Source organism: Pan troglodytes, chromosome 4 (assembly GCF_028858775.2).
Source record: "Pan troglodytes isolate AG18354 chromosome 4, NHGRI_mPanTro3-v2.0_pri, whole genome shotgun sequence".
Lineage (NCBI taxonomy): Eukaryota > Metazoa > Chordata > Mammalia > Primates > Hominidae > Pan > Pan troglodytes.
The window spans coordinates 44,672,581-44,694,003 of NC_072402.2; the positions used below are offsets into that span (position 1 = coordinate 44,672,581).

A 21,423-nucleotide genomic window follows, 5' to 3' on the forward strand; every position below is an offset into this window, starting at 1 on the left:
AACATAATTTTAAAAATGCTTCCATCAAATTCAAGATGAATTCATTTAAATAACCTTTTGATAAATATAAAAGGAAGACATTCATTTTGGTTTTTTCCCCAACTTTATAAAATATCAATTATTATGGCCACTTTGGGAGTAAATTTTAAGAAAGAAAAGCAACTAAAAATGTCACTGACATTGAAAAAGACATTTAAGTGATACCTACTTGTGTGTTCTGAATTGGTTTTAAATATAGTTTTAATGTTTCTATATTTTGTATTATAAAATAAATATAATTCTTTCATATTTCTAACACTTTCACATTGCAAATGAGGTACATAGGCCACTTTATTGATGAACAACTTTCAGAACCTAAATCTTTAAAATTGCTGAGCCAAGCTGCAACACTAAAATACATTATCTAAATTGTGCATGAAAACAATAAAAGACCATGAGTACTATTTTTTAGTACTACAAGTCAGGGAAGATTAACTTGAATTTAAATAACAAATAAAAGTTACCACAAAGGGAGCAAGCTTTTAAACTGTGAAATAGCTCTAGCTCTACAGTAGAAATCTTATGGTTTTCATATGATAATTTTTTTCAACATATCTTTTTCTATTTTTTAATTCAAAATGTAAAAGTAAATTATACCTCCAAGACCATGTTTTTCTCATTCTTTGTTTCAACAAATTGCTGATATCTTTCAAAACTGTCATTTTCTGAAATGAGCAGTAGTGTACACAGAGAAATAAAAGAGGTTATCCAGAGAAATTGCAGGTGCTTCTCCAGCCTAACCTTAATGACAGTTTATTGCTGGTCCATGGGGCCCAGTTTTGTTTAAGCAATTATCAGACTGCTTTATTTATGGCGCCCTTGTGCCTGTTTTTGGCAATGGGGTCGCAATAAATTATCAAAATAACGTTAATGTTACAAGAATAGGCTACTTTAAAAATAGGTGGCACCAATTACAATTGAAGGAGAATAGTTAGATGAAGATTTAAATTATGCCAGTTGCTCCTGGGAAATTGATGGGATGGATCAAGAGGATCTTCCCTGACTTCTAATACATGCATGTGCAGGGTTATTTCTCACAATTAAAATCAGAAATGTTAAAGGGGAACTTACAATGAAAGAGAAAGCCAATTAATCTAGTCATCATTAATCACTGAGAAAGACACAGTAGTATACTTAGTAAATGTCCTAAAGCAGCATCCAGAGAGAGGGAGAGAGACCATCAATCCCAAAAGACTCAAAAAATCTTTAGGGAGATGTAGAATTATGCCAATAGTTTGCATATTATAACGATAAGACAAAGCTGGGAAGGCCTGTTCTGATATAACTTGCATGCACAGTCACACACCTGGGACCACGTAGAATTTACTACCAAAACGTGAATGGCAATTAATGTACAAAATATGAAAAACAAAGTTCAAACAATATGTGTTTGCTGTCAAGATTACTTCTAAGAAAATTTGTAAGGCAAGTTTTGAGTTGTAAGAGGCTCTTAGAAATAGAAACTGTGCTTTGTAAATCATACTGTAAGGCCAGATTAAAGAATTTCATAGAGAGATATTCACACTTAAGACTAACAAATGCTTCGATTTTAGAATAATTCATGAATTTGCTATTTTCTTCATGATGTCAGCTCATGTTTGGTTATTTGCTACTGATCATTTCATCTTCCCTTGCTTACAATTCCAGAATCATTTTATTAATTTATTTAATTATTTATTCATTCATTTATTCTGCTTGGTCAAAGTTTCAGGTGTTAAATGATATAGGCTTCATCACAATAGCAGATTTCTTCCCACTTTTGTTTATGTCTATCTGATTATGGTATCAGCATTATTTTTTCTTTCCAACTTTAGAGCTACAATACTCAGGTAAAGTCGGTCCCTGGGATTTAAAACTCAAAATAATTGAATAATATGACACCACAGTGGTAGAAACATGCTTCTATTAATATGAATAAAACAGAATCACAGGGTAAATGCACATATTAGACTTTTGTATGTGGTTGATTATAATGTATATATAATTGAGGATTGACCAAAGCATGGGTGCAATTAGGCATACAAGTTCTTCTTCATAATGGTATTTTTAGTGCCAAATATAGGTCTCCAAAAGGTTCTTGGTGGGTATACTTATTGTGAGATGGCATGATTTGTCTTTGATGCACACTACCCCATGTTAGAATGAGCTGTTTCATTTGGGGACACAACACAAGTAACAGCTCATCTGCTCTCATTTATAAGAGCTTCTATGAAGTAAAATGGAGAGTTGTGTTTTTTTCCAGCAAGTTCAATTATTTAGGGTAACCTCACTCCACATGGAACTCTTCCCCCAGATGTCCATGTTGTCCATATTGACAACTCCTACCTTCCAAAATGTTTGTTGACTTCTCACCTTCTGGTTGAGCCTGCATTTGCCTCCTCTCCTTCCACCACACCTACCATCTTAATTTCTTTTTTCCTGCTCTATTTCTCTTATTTTTCATCACGTATTTCTTTCAAATCTGCAATATAACTTACCTATCCATTATACTTATGACTTATTTGGTACTTTCTTCTTCAGGGCCAGATTTTCTTCTGTTTAGTTTATTCTTGAATTCCAAAGTGTTTGAGAAAAGAACTGGACCATAATAGGTACTGTGAAAGCTCATTATTTGAATTGGGGCATTCTCGTCATACCCAGTGAAAACAGAGTCAAGAGGGCAGGGGCAAAAAGCACTCAGGACACAAAACATTGCTCTCCCAAAATGTAATTCACTGCAAGTCTGGCTGCTGAAAGTGCCTGCTGTAACCTCACAACTGTTTTATCTAATAGTTGCCAAACAAACCTGCTACAAATCTAAGATTTACTTTACCCACCATCAGTCACCAGTCAGACGTTCCAGCTTCCCAGAACCTTACCAATGCTAATGAACTTTCTCAAAGAGCAATAATTAATATTTCTTTTTTTAGTAAAACCTCCAGCCTTCTCTTCATTCTTCAGACATGCTGAAGACCACTCGGTCTGAATATATGCCCTGATTTGCGAATTATTTATTTCTAAATTAAATGTTAAATTTAGAGATTCCTCTTTACATTTCTATTTTGACTTCAACAGTCCTCATTAATATTTCCTGAATAAATGAATAAAAATATCAGAATTAATGTGCATTTTGAAAAATCTCTTATGAAATATGAGAGAAAAATCTGTTATACGCTTAGATCCTTAACTTGATCGGTATTCACCTTGAAATATGCTTTTATCTTATGTAGTCTGGTTTTAAAATGTTAAGGAAAAAAATACACTTAAAAATGGACCTAGTCATTTTTACTCAGCAGTACCATATCATTTGAAAAACGAAAACACTCTTAAGGCGGTTTTGTTCCTTTGTTTTTGTTTGGTCTGATTTTCTTTCTTTTTTTTTTTTTTTTCCTTATGTGTTCAGCCTCTTTAATGTGAATAACTCCTCTTAGTTAAACAGTCTCACAGCACCCACTTACAGTCTCCAAGTTGCTTTCACATTCTTTGTAAAAATAAAAGCTCAGTTAAAGACACTACTTTCTTTTATGGTGCAATTTGTTTGCTCTTACACTGGTTCACTCTCTTTGCCATTTGATTTCCTCAGTTGAGCAATTTACGACAGATTTTTAAGGTCTACTGTCCATTACAAAGAGCAGGTTTTAAAAACTCCATCATCATCATAAGCTTAATGAGTAAATGGCTGGAAGCTCAGCAGCTTGGTGGGGGGAGTGTGTGGAGGTTTGACTCTGACAGCCAACTTGCTGTTGCTGTAATTAATAATGAAATGTTAAGTCTCTTGCTTTTTATGTGGAGACAGGGAAAGTGACAGGGATTATGGAGAGAAATAAATTTACATTGTAGCTTTATAAAGCATCCATAGCTTTAGGAGCTCAATATATACAAAATTACTGTTAACATGACAGTTCCCCAAGAAAGTAGTTACAAAAATATTTAAAGCTCTGGGCTGAAGAATCAGGACATTGTAAGAATGGAGAGGAAGAAAAGACACTTTCTTGTATCCTGTCCCTCCTTTCCTGCTGCTCAATTTCTTTCTACTCAGCTGCTTATAAAAAGATGAAAGATATGCTAACTTGTCTCCCTGAGTGAATCTATTCAATGTCACCACCCACGCACTTTCCAACAGTGACAAAAGTTCCTATCACATTCCTCTTCTCAACTCACCTGATGGATCCCCCAACTACACCCTACCCCCTATCCTAGAAAATATTATATTAAGAAGTAGAAGAACTGTGGGATTATCTGAATGAGACCTGCCAGTGAAGTCCATATCACTGACTATTAAGTCATGTTTACCACAAGCTAATAGCCCATAGCTCAAGCGGAACGCTCACCATCTCTAGCCTTGTCCTTCTTCCAAATCAGTGCATGTAGACATGTGCTATCTTTGCCTATTAGAAGTGATGGGTAGAACTCTTCATCTACCATTCATGGAATCTGAAGATGGTACAAGGTCATGATGGTCATGCTAGCTTGGTAAACTGGTGGAAAATTAAGTGCAGACTCTCATAATGAAACAAAATATTATCTGAACTGAAGTATCTTGGATACTGTTCTCTGTAATTCTTCTCCCATTTGCTTATTTATTCCTTCTTGTTTTCCCTGTGCAAACTGCATCATTGCTAATATGGCTACTTGATAAGTGGTAGTTCCTCATCTTCAACCATTATCCCATTTCAAATCTATCTAAAAGCCTTACTTGTGGATAAGAATAACTGAAAAAAATGAAATTAACTAGTTAGATAACTACTGTAACTATCTTTTATGCTGAATTAAAATAACATGATTAAGTGAAGACTAGCATACTTTATTTTAACTGTTCACTTCATCATCAACAAGGGTATAAGTTTAATTATGTATATGTACACGTAATTATGTATAGATGTATAGAATACAAACAAATTTAACCATTTTACTTATCCACATGAAATTGCTTCTTTTACATGCAGGATGACTTGTAAATACATTCATAATAGAGAAATTGCAGTGGTTCTGACTATCAGATTTTTGAATTATTTTATTTAGAACTTACTGGTAAAAATTTTATGAGGTAGTTAAAAACTAGATTAAAATTTGTAACTGAAAAATTTGTCATTTGGGTTGAATTACAAATATAAGTCTAAGTTTTATCTTCAGTGCCTCAGAAAGGCTGAATTCAATCCCTTTTAACTAGTTTCTAAAATTTCAGAAGTGCTAAATTTTCCCACAGATTTCTGAACTGGATTTATGGCAAAGTACAACTTGAAATAGATGGATGGATATGAGAATTCACTAATGATCATTCTCGACTATCTGACTACAACATATTCTGAAAGACAAACTTGCCAAGTTAAATGATCAAAGGTATGCTATGAAATTCTTTTGAAGACCCAGATACCTTCTAGTTATAAGGTACTAGTTAAAATAAGCACCTCTAGAAATATTAAATAACAAAATCAATTTTACTCATTTCTTATAGAAGAAAAATTAAGAATGTTTCAATGAATCTGAAAAACAATTTTATTTATTATCAATCTTTAACTCTTTATGTTAAATTTCTGCTTATGTGTCTGAGATGATCATCAAAGTATTCAAACAGATAAAATCATTTCAGAGTTGTATCAATTTCTAAAATGACAAATTATTTTCGGGAAATAATATTTAGTTTTGGAGTGGAATGTGTGATAATCAAAAACAAAACATGTTTGATCAAAACTGAAGCCTCTGTGCAAAACACGGAGCATGGCAATGTGAGGCAGTGGCTCCTTGGAATTTGGTTCAGTTAGTGATGGCTGGAAGGAATCCTGGACCCGAGTTGCATAGACAAGGTGGATGAAAAGCATATGTAGCCTAAAACCCTGAGACTCCCTCACTCCTTCAATGGTCTCTCTTTTTGAAAGTATTTGGGGAAAAATAAATGTGCCTGGATTAGGCCCTACCTTTTGGTTTTACTTGTATTTGACTACAGGTATGAACCCCACCTAGGGATTTTCCTTTCCTGACCTGGCAAGGCCTGGAAATTAACTATTAGTTGTCTAAACAACTACTCCCCGTTTCCCCCTCCTGTTGTTCTTAAGGAGTTTGTTATTTCTTCCTCTCCTAGTCATGCACAATGCCTCTTGCACAAGGCTGCTGTGTTCTCGGGGGAAATAAAACAATGCATCCCAAAACAGCAACATCTTGAAATTGTGGATGCGTAATATAACCGTGGCAAGTATCTAATGGAAAAAGACAAATAATGTAAACACAACAGCAAAGTCACTTCATGGATGTGCCCTAATTCCTAGCAAGGGCCCCCTGTTTGCAGGTCTATTCCAAACTCTCTGTGCTCTCAATCACTTCAGAACATTTTATTTTTTTCCTCCATCAGACTCCCCTCCTCATTTCCTCCTCCTAACTAAACTGGTACATCCCTCAAGCAGGTGCTTCCACTCAACAGTGGAAGGAGGTTGTAGCACTTTCAATCAAGGCCTTCCATCTATATATCTATGTTTATCTATACCTGTATCTATGATCTATCTAATTAGAAATAGAGACAGAGAGGGAGGTGAGGAGATTGAAATAGTAGTATAAAAAAAGAAGTTCCCAAAGGCAAAATATCCTATAAAGACTTTGCAGGCCCTCCATGGAGATACACGTTTTAAATTTTTATAAGGAAGAACTTAAGTTTTCCTTTCCATAGCTTTTTGCCTCCTAATCATGCCCACTGCTGTGTAAGAAAAAGGGGGCACATTACAGTGCCTTTCAAAACAACCCAGCTCCCCTTGGCTAGTAGATCTGAGGTTGCAGTATTTCTTTACCTTGGGCCAGATTAAATACTTAGGCAAGACTCTCTACCAACCAAACATTTCTGTAAATTGAGAGGGAGCTATAGATGAATGTATCCTTCCTTAGGTCTGGATAATCTGAGAATACTTCCTTCAGGTTCATGTAGCAGAAAGAAAAATACTTCCATTCTACCTAAAGAGTTTCTTGCAACTGAGATTTGCCTATTGACAGTGTGTGCAAAGCTGAGAGAAAAGAGCCACATTCAGGATGTGGCTATCTCTCAACAAGGAACAAGGTGACCTAGAATAGTAGGAGTGGAGCCATTTAATCACTCAGGAAATAAATTTTGCCATTCCAGTTCTAAAACTCTAAGAGCATTTTTCGACAGGCATGTGGGAAGTAGAATACTGATACCAATAGCTAAAATCAATCTATCTTATCCCAGCAACTATGGAGCCAAGTTGGGTTAGGACTATGGTCAGAGATAAACAATTAAGTCTGCAGAGCCTAACTAGGTAACTAATTGGTGAAGATGCATTTTGTAAGCTGTGACAGTTGTGTCTAAATCATTGAAAAAGTATGTTTCATCTACAATTGGTAGCCAATGCCGAATTCCAGATGTTTGATTTCCTAGTTTTCTTAGAGATAGTGATTTTTAAAATGTTTATGTGGAAGCTGACAGTTAGACATATCTATACATAGAGTCATATCTGAATGTTCATAGCAGCTTTAATATTAGCCCCAAACTGGAAAAACCCCAAATTTCCCTCAAAATTATAATGGATAAAATGGATAAATTCAATGAACATTATTCCTAAAATGAAATACACTAAGCTATAATAAGGAGCTGACCACTGATGTACTCAATAAGAACAAATTTCAAAAAACAAGATGCTGAGATAAAGAAGACAGAAACAAAATAATGCACATGTATGATGTCACTTATACAAAATTTAGAAAAGATATATCCTGTACATAATGACAGAACCTCCATCAGTGGTTGCCTGTGATCAGGGATTGAGATGGTGAGGGCATGTGAGAAGTTTTCATATATGATGGAAATGTGCAGGGGATATACAATTGTCAATATGCATCAAACTGTCTAATTTAATATATGTTTTATTGTATATGATAAATTGATTTTCTAAAAATCATGTACACTAACTCAAACTTCTTATAGCTGAACACATTTTATATTAGGTGTTTATCTTATATTTACAGATGATGTCTAGTAAGCCTCAGAGATGTCCAGTGGGATCTGGGATTTGAACCCATGTCTATTTCAATTTGTCCTCTCATTCCCTTTTTACACTCAGCTTTTCTTTTAACATGCCCACATTTTCCCTATGACTAAAAAATGAAAATAAACAGAACCTTTATTTTTAAGCTCTTATCCTACTTTGCTTCTTCTGTGCAAATGTTTTAAAATAATAGTTGACATTTATTCCTTCTACTTCCATACCTCATCCATCTCTTGCATTCTAATGTCCATCGCCCGCTTACTGAAATAGAGAAAAAAGTCACGATCATCCAGCACTGCCAGTGATTCTCAACTTTTTAAGTAATTGACTTTGTGTGTTTCTTCAGAACACTTTCTCCTCTTAAGATTTCTGGTTCCCTTTTATGTCTCCCACTGCCTTTCCATAATCTTTTTGTTTGACTCTTTAAACTCCTCCCTTTTTCCTTTTTTCCCATGGTCTCTTCAAATATATCTAAACTAATGCTTTCTGCATACTTATTTTGAGTCTTTTTGTGAGGTCTAGTCCAACTGGCAAAATATGGTATCTCAATTTCCTACCATAAACTCATCATATCTCAAATTTAAATTTCTCATCTTTCTTAATGCAAAACACCTTGAACCTCAATTTAAACTTCATCATATTCTTCAATTTCTTCTCCCTTTGTTTTATTACACAGCTTATTTTGGCAAAATCCAAGGATATTTTAATGTGTTTTTCATGTGCATCACCTCTCCATATATTTACAATTGTTCTGGCAAAAGTTTATATTGATAATTAGTCTTAGTGATTATAATTATGCCCTACTTTTGCTTTCTGTAATTCATCCTACCCACTGTTGCTAAGTAATAATACCACTAAATCACAGCTCAGAATATATATTTTATTGCCTGCTGGTTTTCTATATCTATGAGAAAATTTATTTCGAATGAAACAAAAACGATTAAACACGTAAAGCTGGAGCACTGAAAAGCACCAGGCATGCTAAGGGCCAGGGATAGATAGATGAAAGAGCATGCCCGCTATCTTTGTCTTAACATTCAAAGACCTGTTAATTTCCATTTCAACATGCACTTTTTGTCAATTTTGTTTTCCACAGATCACTTTCAAGCATCCTTTGAAACAAACCCACTAAGATCATTTTGCCCAGAGCTTGCCCGTTTTGTACCTCTGCTGAGATTTTTCTCATTTCCTGGAATTATGACAATATTAAGCATAACTGTAAAAATTCTAAGTATCATTTGTATAGCGTAATAGTAGATCCAGTCCAACACTGCCTAGCAACTTGCACACACCATTGCATTTCACCCTCAGCTATGTCTACTTCACAGATGAAGATATGGAAACTCAGAGGTGTTACATAACTTGCTACCATCACACAAGTCACAAAATCAAGCCAGTCTGTCACCTAAGAAACCCTAACCCTTCTCACTTTAATACACTACCTTTATTATCCTACATTTAATTTATTTTTGATACAACTTTGTTCATGACAATCTTTGTTCCTTTAGTTGGAAGTTTTTATTCCTCAATTTCCCAAGGGGAAGATTTTACAGGTTAAACGTTTTTGTCACTTGTCACTTAGCAACTTAACATTCTAGTCATTTATGCACAAGTTACTATCTCTACAAAATGTGAACAATTTGAAGATGAAAAATTATGTATCATATATCTTAAATCCATCCCACTGTAGTTCTTTACAGAGAGACAGTACTCAGTAAATATTTATAAGAATCATGACATGCAAATGTGCATATTCTCTCTTATTAGAATATAATTTAGAAAATGTACTTGACAAATGAAAAGTAGCATCAGATTATTCTTGTTCAAAATATTCCTCCTTGGTAAACACTAATACCTGGACTAATTTTTGAAGACTGTACTTCTCAGTGGGGGAGAAGAATTGGGAAAAATTCTTTAGTGTGAGAATATCTTAGGGGAACAGCTATAGTTTTAAAAAATACTGCTTTGTTTTATTCCAGTTATTTCTCTTTTATCAAAATTTTAAATTTGTATTTATAGTTGATATAAAAGGATATGTATCTTGAGAGATCATGTGTCAAAATAATTGAAGGACATTTTTTGTCATTTGTGTGAAATAGAAGAAGTGTTTTAAGTGTAGAAAATGATACCTGTGTGTGATAGAAATAAGTTTATATCCTATGAGCAGGTAACAAAAAAGAAAAAAAAACTAGCTGGACTTTTTCTCTTAGGATTATATTTTCTTTGGATGACAATGATAAAAGTTCTCTTTACTATGTAAATTTGCCAGTCTAAGAATAGAGTGTATTATCTTACTGAGTTTCATCTTGCACCCTCAGCATCTATTATTCCTATTAACTCCAAGTTCAACCTCCACCTTGCCCTTTTCTTCTTCTAATTGGCAATGGGCAAATCATTTCTGGTCAAGATCAGGAGCTCATCTGTGGCTCTAACCTTGAACATCAATCCAACTCAAGAGTGAATCCCATTAGCATCAGACTAATAAATGCAAAGATCCAGTGAAGAACAATAATGAACTTTGGCTCACACATCAATCTTTGGCACCTCAGAAACTAAGTGTAATGAACAGTAGGTCACAACCTATAGCTTTCATAAAATGTCCCAGTTGAGATAGCATATTACACATTTAAAACAGTAATGGTGCCAGGTCATTCTGTCAGACATTTGTCAAGTAAGGATGTGCTCCTACACATCTAGCTCTTCTAGTAAACCAATATTCAGACACATAATGGCTGCTTGTATCTTCAATTATCTCCATCCTATCACATTCAGAGCTGCTTCCAGAGAGTCCAATACTACAGCTTTAGGCTATGGGATGATGATAGCATACCCTACAAACACATGAGAGCAACCTCAAACCTTCTAAATTGTGCCAGTTCTGGGCTTCTTTTGCATAATCATTTATCTGAAAGGACAAGAAATAATTTGCAATTTCAGAGTGTGATGCAAAAGACACAGATATTGCTCAACTTCAAACTACTGAGGGGAAGAAAAATAAGATTTTGGTTAATGTTCTATGGTTCAAATATAGTAAAGTCATCCTGGATTCCTGTCCTGACCTATTCTTTCCTTACCATTTAATTACTTCTTTTCACCTACTTTTCTCTTTTTTTTTTTTTCTTTCGAGACGGAGTTCCACTCTTGTTGTCCAGGCTGGAGTGCAACGATGCGGTCTTGGCACACTGCAACCTCCGCCTCCCAGGTTCAAGGGATTCTCCTGCCTCAGCCTCCCGAGTAGCTGGGATTACAGGCATGAGCCAACATGCCCAGCTAATTTTTGTATTTTTGTAGAGACCAGGTTTCACCATGTTGGCCAGGCTGGTCTTGAACTCCTGACCTCTCGGCCCCCAAAAGTGCTGGGATTACAGGCTTGAGCCACCGTGCCCAGCCATTTCTCTCTTTCACTTATTTATTTTAGCATCCTTCTCTCTTCTTATAGCTCATCTTTTATATGTGCTTATTTGAAAATGCACAATATAGTTGTTTTTGATAGACTTAAAATGATTTCTGTGGCATGCTATGAATATGTAATACCCCCGCAATCCACCCCACACATATTTTGAGAATTTTTATCCTTCTTTGTAAAATTAGCCAGAAGTCCCTCTGTTAACACATGTTCGCTTCCTCATTCTTTGGTGAATTTTGTTTTTCCCATAAGACGTATTTTAACACGGGAATGAATAAATGTATAGGGAACATGAGACAACCTGTTTAACATCCTTTTTATACGCCATTGGGGATGATAAAGAGCAATGGTCATTTACTTAACATCTTGGTAATTAGCCGCTTGGAGGTTGCAAGGCCTGTAACCAGTCTTTTTGATGCATCCGCCATTTCTGCAAGTGGCTGGAGTGGAGGTACAAATGAAGCTGAATAGATGAGAGACTCTGCAACTGTATTCACTGATAGAGTAATTGCCTGCTTTGTGAATAGGATGCATTCTGGAAGTATATCAAATATATAGAGCAAATACTCAAATAGAATAGAACAAGAAATGGCTACAGTAAAACAAACTTTTCTTGATATTTACCACTTTTTATATTTTACTCAAAGTGTATATAAGTTTTTTTTTATATGCAAGATAAACTGATAATTTCAACACAATCTGCACTACTTTGAAAAATGTACACCAGGGCCTTTCATGACTTGTATACAGTTCTGGCCATTCTCTTTATCTCAAACCGAAGAAAGATATGATGCAGGCAGTAGTTTTTTCTTAGTGCCTCATAATATCTAATGGCAGAAAGTGAGCCGCATAGCGGAGCACATTAGTTTTTATGTATCTACAGGACAGAAGGGCCACTTAGCTGATGGCTCCAGGTTTCCTTTGATATAATCTAATGTTCCTATGACCTCAAAGACTGAACACATTTCCCTAAGTGCTTCACTTAGCACCCAGGAGCAACTTGGAGTCTTCGCAGAATAAAATCCATTATTTTAATGTAGATTAATACATGTGTACTTATATATATGCAGGTCTATAATAGTTTATTCCTATGTAAGCTTTATTAAAAGCATTGGTATGTTTTACATAAAAAGTTAATGTGAATATTAGAAAAAAAGGACAATATTAAAGCAGTTTGTAGAATTTGTTCCCCCCCCAAAATGAATGAAATACACAATAGATTAAAAAAAAAAAAAAACAATGAAAGTGAAATGAGGAAAAGGTCTAATTTTCCCCTTAAATTTCACAATGTGTCAGCCAGGCAGAGCATAATTTTGGAATAAACAAAAAGCCAGGGAGTCAATACAGGGTTTCTCCTTCTATCAGATATCTTGCTTTGGCAGAAAGTAAGAAGAACATCTCAAAAACCTCATTGGTGTTCTTAAACTGAGGGTGGAGACAGGGCGTGCAGGCTACTTGAGGAAAGACTGGGATGTGTACATGGAACTCACTTGCTCAATATGAATCCATGGCAACCTCAGGTCTAGGCCAGAAGTCCTATGGAGTATTTCCTTGCAGAGGTTGGTGGTAGAAATGCAGTCTATGATGAGCCATTGACTCAGCTGGAACTAACTAAAACCAGCAGAGATGGCTAAGCCACTAAAGAAACAAAACTCAACAAAAAATATGGTTGTCCAAATGCCCATCAATTGATAGATTGGATAAAGAAAATGTGACACATATATACCATGGAATACTATGCAGCCATAAAAAAGAAAGAATTCATGTCTTTTGCAGGGACATGAATGAAGCTGGAAACCATCATTCTCAACAAACTAACACAGGAACAGAAAACCAAACAGCACATGTTCTCACTCATAAGTGGGAGCTGAACAATGAGAACAAATGGACACAGGGAGGGGAACATCACACACCAAGGCCTGTCGGGGGGTGGGGGGCAAGGGGAGGGAGAGCATTAGGACAAATACCTAATGCATGTGGGGCTTAAAACCTAGATGACAGGTTGATAGGTACAGCAAACCACCATGGTACATGTATACCTATGTGACACAATTGCACGTTTAGCACATGTATCCCAGAATTTAAAGTTAAAAAAAAAATGGTTGTATCAAACCCCAAATCTTGAAAATATAAAAACTTTAAAAAAAGTAACCCACTCCCCTTGAAGCAAGGACAGGCGCACCTTACACGGGAACAGACATCCTCTGAAATGCAATTATTTTGCCTTTTGTTTGTTTGTTTGCTTTGTTTTTTCTACTATTTCTTTTTAATTGAAAGAGTAATAATGCAGTAATAGAATTATAACTGGTGGCATCACAGGGCTGCATATTAGTAACCTTAGCTGAAGAGCTGTATAAATATCTCATGCACATGTTCTGAAAGAAGTGGAGCTTTATGGCCCAGAGTGATAAGGAGGAAAAAATAAAAAATGCCTCCATACATTCAAATTTTATTAAAAGTTGAATTAAAACATAAACATGTGACAGATTTTAAAATTTAATTATTTGCAAAAGCATTTTTTGAAATTTACCTCCTAATGTTTTGCCTATAAATTCATGTTTTTATAAATGAACCTTTTTTATTGCTAGAAGGTGGCAGGTTCCACATCATTCTTATTCCTATATCATTATTTTTATAAGATCTAAGAACTGAGAAATCTTGTTCTCAGAAATAAGTGGATAGGATTGGAAGGGCTTTGTTATAACAATGACATTTGATTCTTTGAATTCCTTTGAAGAATGACAACAAAAATTGCAGGTGTCCATTGACAATTCAACTAGGTATTTCTTCAAATTTTTAAAAGTAATTAAAAATCTAAAACAAAACAAAACAAAACAAAAAACACAAATGATTAGCAAGATTTTGTTACCCAGTCATCAAGGTGACTTACTTTTGAGAAGTGGAGATGAATGTTTTGAATTGCCCCTTCGTTTTGCATCCTGGAAATTTCAACACCTGGGGACAAAGCACCAAGGTAAAGTTAAAAAAAGTGGAGATATATTTTTCTCTTTTAAAAAAGAAACATTGTGGGAGAAGAATTCTTTTGAAAAAGAAGAAATGAAAGAGGGACAGCAAGAATGATGAAAGAAGTATTCGAATGTGACACCTGGAAACCTGTTCTTTAAAAGTCTTTGCCTGGCCGCAGTACGCCTCACAAAGTCTTTGTGTAATCTCCAGGGTTAGCAGGCCTCAGATCAAAATTAGAAGCCTAAATGGCAAACTAACCAAATTGGTTTTTTTTTTATAAAGTAAAATCTCTCAATTCACTTTTAAAATAAACTTAATCTGGTTTGAAGTGTCCCTATGACAACCATCTCAATACTGAATTTTAATTATATGATAGGTATGTAGCTAATTACATCAAACAATAGTTAACAGTTAAATCGATCTCTGGCTGTATTTTTATTTTTATTTTTTTGAGAGCTTCTCTCTCTGTCATCCAGGCTGGAGTGCAGTGACATAATCTTGGCTCACTGCAACCTCTGACTTCTGGGTTCAGGCAATTCTCATGCCCCAGCCACCCAAGTAGCTGGGACTACAGGCAGGCACTACCATGCCTGGCTAATTTTTAGTAATTTTTTTGTATTTTTAGTAGAGACAGGATTTTACCATGTTGTCTAGGTTGGTCTTGAACTCCTGGCCTCAAGTGATCCATCTGCCTCAGCCTCCCAAAATGCTGTGATTATAGGCGTGAGCCACTGCGCCTGGCCTCTGGCTGGTATTTTATAAACTTAATAATGAAGAACTGATTCTCTACCGAAAAAAAAAAATGTATATATACAAAAAAAGAAAATGGTGAGGTATGGTGGTGCATGCCTGTAGTTCCAGCTACTCAGAAGGCTGAGGTTGGAGGATTGCTTGAGCCCAGGAGTTAAAGGCTGCAATGAGCCGTGATCATGCCACTGTACATCAGCCTGGGCAACAGAGCAAGACCCTGTCTCATAAAGAAAAATAACAACAACTACCACAAAATGAAGAATTGGCGAATGTAGTAACTAGATCCAAGTTCATGGTTCTTACAGTTACCACTTCACAAGAAAAAGCCTGTAAGATTTAAAGCTGAGGATCACATGGCTAGTAACACTGAAAGAAGCACTATAGAACAAGGGACATGAAGTCATTCTGAACATTCAGATTACTTATTTTTAACAAACAACTTAATATCTCTATCTTTTATATACTTTTCAGATTATAAGTGTAATTATGCTTTAGAGATAAAGACAACCATGCAAAATCGTCAAAAACACTTCCTTGTAAAATGAGCCCTTCCTTCAGCTGACAGGGTTGACAGGAGATCCCAGGTGGGGAAAACACACCAAAAAGATTTTTATACTTAGGCTTTGCTCCACTAGGGACATTCACAAACAATCTCCAGGACATATTGGTTTCCTTGGGACTAAGGTATTTGTACAATGTCCATTTATAGGGGGTTAAAGTGCCTGTGATAGTGGTTGAAAGTTTTGACCCACTTTTACAGATTAATCAGCATTGTGGTGGTTACAGAATTTCCAGATAAGGCATGCTTGCTCTTCTCTAGACAAACTCATCCACGATATCTTAGTAACACTGATTCTGAGTTACCTTTAGTATTTTAGGTAGATCCACACAGTGTGATTGCTAATGTTATTTGTACGGATTTAGGAGCCACCGAGTGGCTATCATTGAACTGTCAAATAAATCTCAATACCTAGTTAAAATTCTTTTACAAGTAACTTTTCATAAAGAGGAATAAATGTTTACAGTAAGGGAGTATTTTGTTTACTTGGGCAGCTTTCTATGAAGAGGAGCATTTCTTGCAAAGCAATATGCCTGAGAATTAACTTTAGATTTCATTTCTATTTCACTGGAGTAGATATGTTTAAATTAACTTATAATTTCTTAAGGAGTCAGATAAAACATTAATTTTCTTTTTAATTTCTATACTTGCAGCTAAGAGTCGAAAATGAACCTAAGAGCCCTTCATTCCAAAATCATGCACAATTTCTAGTGCTTGTCTACTATCTACATAAATGTTCTCTCTCTCATATACTCTTCACTTTTTGCCTCAGGCTGGATTGTGAGTTCCAGTTACAAAAATTGATTCAGCAACCCAGGCAGATGGAGTCTTCAGAGATAAGAGAATATCCAAAACAAGGTTAATTTTCTCTATTCTAGGTGAAAACTGTCAACAGATAATGTAAGATCAGAGTTAATTAAAGTTATGCCATTTAAGTCAGTTTTGGACAAGATGAGAGTTTGAATCACTGTCAGCTAAATATGTGGTTGTCCTTCATCCTGGAGGGGAAAAAGAAGGCAGTTTAAGATTTGTGCATTTTTGCTAATGTTACGAGATGTGAATAGCAAAGTAATCTCATCAATAGTAATAGTGTGGGTTGAAATATACTGTGTTACCTTATAGAAATGTTTTCTATCATACACGGGACCAGTTGGATACTGTAAAACTGACAGGGAAAAGAAAGTAAGAGGATTCTACTAATTAAACAGTATCTACAAGATTTCACAACAAAGGGGACACTGTTTGGTAACATTGTCTGGAAGAGTATTTGTTTAAGTAGTAAGTAAAGGTTTGGCATAATTAAGTTCATTTAGTGTAAGGGTTGCTACAACGTTTCCTCAATAGTTATAAAAATAAGCTAAGACTGCTCAAATGAAAAGAAATACAGGTTATTCAGTCAGAGCTTGCTGTAGCCGGGGAGTTGGCCACCATCACTTGCAATATGGCAACGAATCAAAGGCAGGCAGGCAGTGAGAAAGCTTTATCGTGGGAAAACCAGAAGGCTGCAGGAATGCCCTGGTTGGAAATTATTGTCATGGGGAATCTAAAGGTTGGATAACTAGAAGCAAAACATCCTATTTGATGGGTGAAGCTGCATAATTAGCATTCTCTGGTTGGTTCTAAATTGGAAGCTGGAGGGAAACACTTAGGGAAGCTGGAAGTTACCCACCAATTCCTAAGCATTTGGACCAATCGCTGCAGACTGGTTGCTGCAGAGGTCAGAGTTGATTTTCTGTGTGTGGAACCACCATTGTCTGTTAGTGTATTCAGTCTCTCATAGTATAAAGGCCAAAACTGCTTCAGGATCCAGATAAGAAGCTCTAGAAATTAGAATTTATTAGGGTCATGTAGTCCTTAGTCTGCCTCATGGACATAGTGATTGGTCTAAAGAAGCATTCTTCATTTCTGCTGCCCTAATCATATTATTCCAGCTTCCACAGACTGATTCAATAGGTCCCGAAGCTAAATTAAGAACCAGGATTCTTCAATAATACATTTGAACTGGAAACAAAGAAAGAGTAAGACTCCATTGGAAAATGGGAGACTGTGAAACTAGGAATTGACAGTGACTATCTCTACAGCTGTGACAGACGTCAACCTGAGAGATAAAGCTGAGACCCAGAAGGCAAAGAATGTTACATACACAGAAAGAACATGTAAAATTGGAGCATCTATGTTTCTGCAACACATAAAGTATAACAATACCCCACCTTTCTTGAGATATTGCCTATGAGCCAGTTAATTACCCTCGTTTGTGAAACTGTTTGCCTCCTGCAGCCATTGAATCCTGATTAATACTCATTAAATCTCTATGATGTCATAGTATATATCAGGCACTATGGCTCATATTATTGTTTTCCCCTGATATTTGGTTATTTTCTTTTCAAGGCACATGGAGATGGACCTCTACCTGCAATGCCCCCCTTGCACTTGGACAGAACCATGTGACTATTTATAAGCTATGACACATGAGCAGACATGACATGACGGGATTGATGGAGCAATGACCTCATCTTTTCTCCTGCCAAATATTATGAAAGAGGACTCAAGTCACTCACCTAAGGGACACTGGGTGAAAGTCAGTAATGAAGCTGAAAGGTCGCTAAATGCTGGCAAGTGAGATGGATTATAGTGTCTAGACTTTTTCCTGAGGTCATTCTATATCCAGCAGATATCTTTCAGTATATAGTCTATTCAAAACAATGTGCTAGTGACTATTGAGTGTGGTTACATTCTTTTTTTTTTTTTTTTTTTTTGAGATGGAGTCTCACTCTGTCCCCTAGGCTGGAGTGCAGTGGCACAATCTTGGCTCACTGCAACCTCTGCCTCCTGGGTTCAAGCAATTCTCCTGAGTCAGCCTCCTGAGTAGCTGAGACTATAGGCACCCACCATCACGGCCGACTAATTTTTGTATTTTTAGTAGAGATGGGGTTTCACCATATTGGCCAGGCTGGTCTTAAACTCCTGACCTTGTAATCTGCCCGCCTTGGCTTCCCAAAGTGCTGGGATTACAAGAGTGAGCCACCAAGCCCAGCCAGTTACATTCTTTAAACAAGGAGTGGACGTACCCTGAAACAAGACATTAGTCAAAGAGATTTTGCTATTCATGGGACCTAAAAGGTGGCTGTACTTCCCTTTACTGCTTTTCCATACACAGCAATGCATGCTGTATGGGTTCTTATAGGTCAGAGAGTGAAAGAGAACCAGGACCTATAAAAGAATACAAGTCTCTAAAATCAGAAAGTTTATTATTTAAAAAAATAGTTATGTGCCAGTCTGCTTATAATTTTATTTTTATGACTGAGAGTGCCTTTCATAAGCACATTCTGGCAAACTATAAAACAAATAAATTGAAATTGAATAAAACCTTTAGACATTAGAAGTGTAGCACCAGATTTAGTACATAACTGCAAAACTTAAACATGCAATTTTACATCTGCAAGCACATTAAATTGAAAGAAACTTTAACTTAATTTAGATATATTAATTGATACAAACTTTTCTGGTATATAGCACTTCTTGGCGCATTGAGTATTCTTAATCTTTAAGGCACATGAATATAATACCTTAGGAAAGATCTGTTCTCCACACATTTCCTCTATAAAGTGCCAAAAAAAAATAATAACGAAGAGCCAGTTTGTCTTCCGCATCAGTGTGATTTAGCATACATAAATAAGTATCTTTTCACACAAAATAAAAGGTTCAGAACCCAAAGTGTCTGATTTTTATAGTGCTTTTTCTTTCCTTTTAAAAAGATAGCAAGATGAGGGTAAGAGGTAATTTAAGAGAAGTAATCATCTTCTAACAGCCAGCTTGCAGAAACTAAAACAAATATCAATGATGTAAAAATGTTGTTTTGACACTTTGGTAAATGAAAGTGTGAGATGAGTAAGAATATATTACAGGTGCTTGTATATCAAAGGCCTGTGAAAATGGCTGATTATAAAGGAGAAAGTTAATGATCTCTAATTGTGTTGTAATTTAAATGCAGTATCACCGTAATGAAGAGAACAGATTTGCATGTTAACAAAAGAAATATTAGAGGAGTGAGTGTAGGATGTTTGGGATAATTAATTCCATCCTCCACTCCTACATACATATGCATATACAAACTCAATTCAATTTTAAAGAGAACCCGAAGAACCAAAAATAGACTGAACACACTTGATGTTGTATGGGAGCTTAAATTACTATTTTTGTTGTTCTCTGTGACTATCTCATTTAGTTTCTATTGTGTTTGCAATTTCTTCCAAGGTGATTTTTAATGGATTGAGTAATGCATAAAAATTTGCAGAAGTATGCAGAAAGTTTGTATGCAGGGCCATGTAGAGCTTTTATCCTACGGTAAATCCTAGTAGTTTGCTGGTGCTGTGTGATTTTTTGTTTGTTTGTTTAGGGTTTTGTGTGTGTGTGTGTGTGTGTGTGTGTGTGTGTGTGTGTGTGTGTGAAGCTTATTTATTCCATTTCAAGAAAAAGAAAAATAGACAAATTAGAATACCAAAAATAATTTGCAGCCAGTATCAACCAATTTATATTCAAGCTAAAAAATTAAAATAGCTTTCAGAGAATGGTAGAAGCATATTATTTAAAAAACAAACTATGAAGAAATGGACAGAAGCATGTAGACATAGATAACAGAAATTTAAAGTAAAAAGTAGAAAATGAAATTATTCCCTTTTATACCTGAAAGCAAATGATTTCCATGATTCTAAGCCTCTATAAAAAGCAGCAACAATTTCATCATTTTCCTATTCACTCTTCATATTATCTAAATCAGGATTCTGCAAAATTATTTTCCTTGAATTACTTTTAAAACATACCAGAAATGAATTCACTACTCTAATTATCACAGCAATTCAGGGAATTATTAAAAATCAAATCAAATCAAATGAAACTTCGTAAGTTGTTTACAAAAAAACTTCAGGTTCATTTGCTTTTAATGCAAGACATGGCAATGTATCTCGGCCTGTGGATGTCCTCTCCATGTTAATAGTAAGTGCAAGTTTATGAAAAGACTAGACACCGACACCACCTGGGGAAATCAAAGCTTACTTACCTAAAATGCACAGGAGCCAAGAAGCATGTTTAAGTTCATGGGAGGGTAATGAATGCTGTTCTCTAGAACATGTTTCAAGGAGCTGGACACGTTTCCTTACCAGGGGAGACTCACACTGCAGATCATAATTTCTGAGCAAGTGAGAAGTGAGAGTTCCATTGCACCTGTGGGAAGGTCTATCCTCCAAAGTGTAGCTTTACACACCCAGCTTGAGTCATTCTTCTTTCAGGTGTATCTGGACATACTCCAGGGACTAGCTTATCTGTGCCTGGTGCACTTCATTTATCACGATTAAACAATATACAATTTGACTGAAGGGCACAGTATAGGTCAGTGCATTTATGCATAACAGCAGGACTTATTAATCATCCTCAGCTCCTGCAGGCTAAGAAATCCTGCTTAAAATTTATTTGCATGCTTAGAACTAGAACAGAGCTTTGAAACTAGAATAAGGGTCACTTACTCTGATGTCTCTGGAAGCTCATGAGGTCAGCCCTGAACGCTAAGTTGCACTTCTTGAAACAGTTTTAATGCCCACGGCTATCTCCCAATTCATTCTGAGTTTGAGAAGGGAAAAAAATGAAATGATATGTAGTAGACTCCTATAACAGTTTGGGTAACACTAGCTGTTTTAACAAACAATCCTCAAAGTTAAAGTGGCTGAAAGTTTAAAATGTGTTTC

At 35.7% G+C, this 21,423-nt stretch overlaps 1 protein-coding gene and 1 long non-coding RNA gene across 22 annotated transcripts in view; one reads left to right on the plus strand and one right to left on the minus strand.

Moving 5' to 3' along the window:
- LOC129144081 (uncharacterized) overlaps positions 1–19,987 on the plus strand; it is a 94,737-nt gene extending 74,750 nt beyond the window's left edge. The window contains exons 2-3 of the long non-coding RNA XR_008548229.2: positions 5,225–5,358; positions 18,074–19,987. This is a non-coding gene — a long non-coding RNA (uncharacterized LOC129144081). The remainder of the gene's footprint in view (positions 1–5,224; positions 5,359–18,073) is intronic.
- The window catches only part of BDP1 (B double prime 1, subunit of RNA polymerase III transcription initiation factor IIIB), a 302,743-nt gene that overhangs the window by 210,050 nt on the left and 71,270 nt on the right, over positions 1–21,423 (minus strand). For all 21 annotated transcript variants that reach the window (XR_008548224.2, XR_008548220.2, XR_008548219.2 and 18 more), the window contains one exon: positions 14,300–14,364. The gene's annotated coding sequence lies outside the window, so the exon portion shown is untranslated. The remainder of the gene's footprint in view (positions 1–14,299; positions 14,365–21,423) is intronic.